The sequence below is a fragment of the Octodon degus genome, unplaced genomic scaffold (assembly GCF_000260255.1).
Source record: "Octodon degus isolate 3935 unplaced genomic scaffold, OctDeg1.0 scaffold00140, whole genome shotgun sequence".
Classification (NCBI taxonomy): Eukaryota; Metazoa; Chordata; class Mammalia; order Rodentia; family Octodontidae; genus Octodon; species Octodon degus.
This window is the reverse complement of record NW_004524716.1, coordinates 3,298,227-3,301,236: the sequence shown is the minus strand read 5'-3', so window position 1 is coordinate 3,301,236 and position 3,010 is coordinate 3,298,227.

Here is a 3,010-nt window from a genome sequence, read left to right as displayed (position 1 = left end):
GGGCTGCTGTTTGGAAAAGGTGTTGGAAGATGATGGCTCTCTTGGGCTCTTCTGTCGGAGGACCTTGGCTTTCCTGATGAACTTAGTGGTTCTTGTCACTTCAGGCACTTGGCACCTTCGTTGTTGCTCAGAATGGCTGTGGTTCATTTTGGGGGAGCCCTGGTCCTCATTTAGAGCGTTGCTTCCTGGCTCTGGGTGGGGGAAGATGGTGCACAGCTCAGCCTCCTGGAGAAGGTTTTCATGATGGCTTTCCTGATAGGAGCTCTGTTTTCCTCATTGCTGGAGGAGCTCAGGACCTCGCTGTTGCTAAGGATGGCTGTGGTACCTTGGGGGAGCTCTGGTTCTTACCTGAGCATTGTTTCCTGGCTCCAGTTCAGATCCCTCAGCCTGCTGGCACAGATCCTTCATCCGCTGGCATAGACCTCCTAGCTTCTACCACTGACCTTTGGGCCCTTTCAACCCAATCCATGAAGCGGGCCTGAGTGGGGTATTGTCGTGGCTCTAGGCCTCCGGATGGGCTTGTGAGAGGCATCATTACGAGCTCTCGGTCCTCAGCTGGATTCACGCAGAACATTATTGTGGGATCCAGGCCCTCAGCTGGATTCTTTGGTCTTCAATGTGTGGACACGTTTCCTGTCGTCTTAGTATATGATTCTTTGGTTGACTTATCATAAAATAATCTTTTATAAAATGTGTCCTGTATTGTATTGTTCTCACAAAAAATCCTTACCATGACAGAAATTAAAAACAGTAACATTGCAATCATCACAAAGAAAATTAAATGTTTAGGTATATACTTAATTAGAACACAATTTATATTCTGAAAATCTTGAAAGATAGTAAGAACCCTTAAACAAGTGCAGAGATATATCATGTTAATGGAGCTGAAGATTCAGCATAGTAAATATGTCAATTCTCCTTAAACTGGTCAGTAGGTTTACAGTACTCCTATAGAAATCCTAGTGAGATTTTTGGTAGTAATAGACAAACCTGTTTTGAAGATTATGCAAAAACACAAGTTCTAGAGTAACTAAAGTGATATTGATAAAGAGGGAGAAAGCAGAAGGAATCTCTGGACTTAACAGTAAGGTTTTCTGTGTAGCTACAGAAGTGACACCAGGGTGGTATAGTAGTGAATGGACACAACATAGATCAATGGAACAGAGTAGAAAGCTTAAGGGCTAATCAAAGAGTTTTTAAACTTAATACATTTTTTTTTTTTTTTTTGAGACAGGGTCTTGCTCTGCAGTCCAGACTGGCTTGAGCTTTCTTATGTAGTCCAGGGCAGCATCAAACTCATGTTGATCTTTCTGCCTCAGCCTCCCAAGTGCTGGGATTATAGGCATGTGCCTCCACACCCAGCTAGATTTAACATTGTAAGACCTCTAGGAGAATGATTTGATAAGACAGAGTTCATCAAAATTAAAAATTTTTGTTCTGCGAAAGACCTTGTGAAGAGGGTGAAAGATAACCTATTGACTGAAAAGCCTGCAAATCACATGTAATGAAAGACTAGATTTAGAGTGCATAAGGCAACTTTGAAAGTCAACAGTAAAAATACAAGCAATCCAGTGAAAAAATAGGAAAAACAGGGTATACAAATAGCAAGCAAACATGGGAAAAGATATTCAGCCTGACTAACATAGAGAAATGAAAATTTAAACCACATGAAATATTACTACATATCCCTCAGTCAAATAATAACATTAAAGTAAATAAAACAATTGGGTTAGATTTGTAAATGCTTAATTCATTGCTGGCAAGCCAACAATATTTATCTTACATTGCTGTATTTATTTAAGATAGCAGTGTAGGGCTGGAGAGATGGCTCAGTGGTCTAAAGCACCTACTTGAAACAAGCTTGGCAAAGCACAGGGACCGCGGTTCGATCCTCCAGCACCACATGCCAGCCAGCCCCGCCCCCTGGTGGGCTGAGCTGGCCACACACACAATAAATAAATGTAATAAATAAAAAAAAAATAAGATAGCAGTGTATTGTAAAAAGTGTGAACTTCAGGGGATTTCCCCATTTATGCTTATTATGGTATGCCAGTGAACTATATGATAATTAGGATGCTCAAGTAACAGTAACCTATAAAAATTTAATAATATATTCTATTTCCACTTTTTAAAAATGTTCACATATATTTGCACATTTTTAAAGTGCTTTGGGAGGAGTAACATACTAATCACAGTATGCCTTTTTTTTATGAGACAGGGTTTTGTTATGTGGTTCAGGTTGTCTTGAACTCACTATTATAGCCCAGAATGGCCATAAACTCATGGCAGTCTTCCTGCCTCTGCTTCGTGAGTGCTGGGATTACAGGCATGTGCCATCATACCCAGTTACCACAGTATGTTTTGGGTGTTATTATAAACTAGGGATGTATATAAACATATCTTTAGCTATATTGATTCAGAATGAATTATCTTTTGTAAAACTAAACAAGAGAACTGATTCCCAGTGAAATGGAATATTTCTAATATAATCTGTTTCTTAAGAAATTATGTCATCCCAGGGCTGGTGAGATAGCTCAGTGGACTAAGTCCTTACTTAGGCAAGCGCAAGGGCCAGGGTTTGATCCCTGGCACCACATGCCATGCTGGCTCTGTTCCAGGGTACACTGAGTGGGCGATGAAGTCTAGGCGTGATGGCACATGCCTGTAATCCCAGCACTAGAGAGGCTGAAAACAGAGAGGCTGAGAATCACTACAAGTCAGAGCTGCGTAGTAAGACCCAGCCCACACACAAAAAGGAAACTATGTCATTCCTGTAAATACTTAACATGTATGTAGTTTACCTTGATGATGACACATTTGAGTTTCCAAAGAAGTTTATCATAGTACACTTCATTCCCTCATTTTATTTAGTGATACTGATTTCAGATTAATTTTGGATTGTGGTTGTGTTGGGATTGAGAATGTGGGTGATCGGGATGATATGAATTAATGAAAAGTTTGAATCACTGGGTTTGACAATATATCATCTAAATGCAGAAACTAATAATTT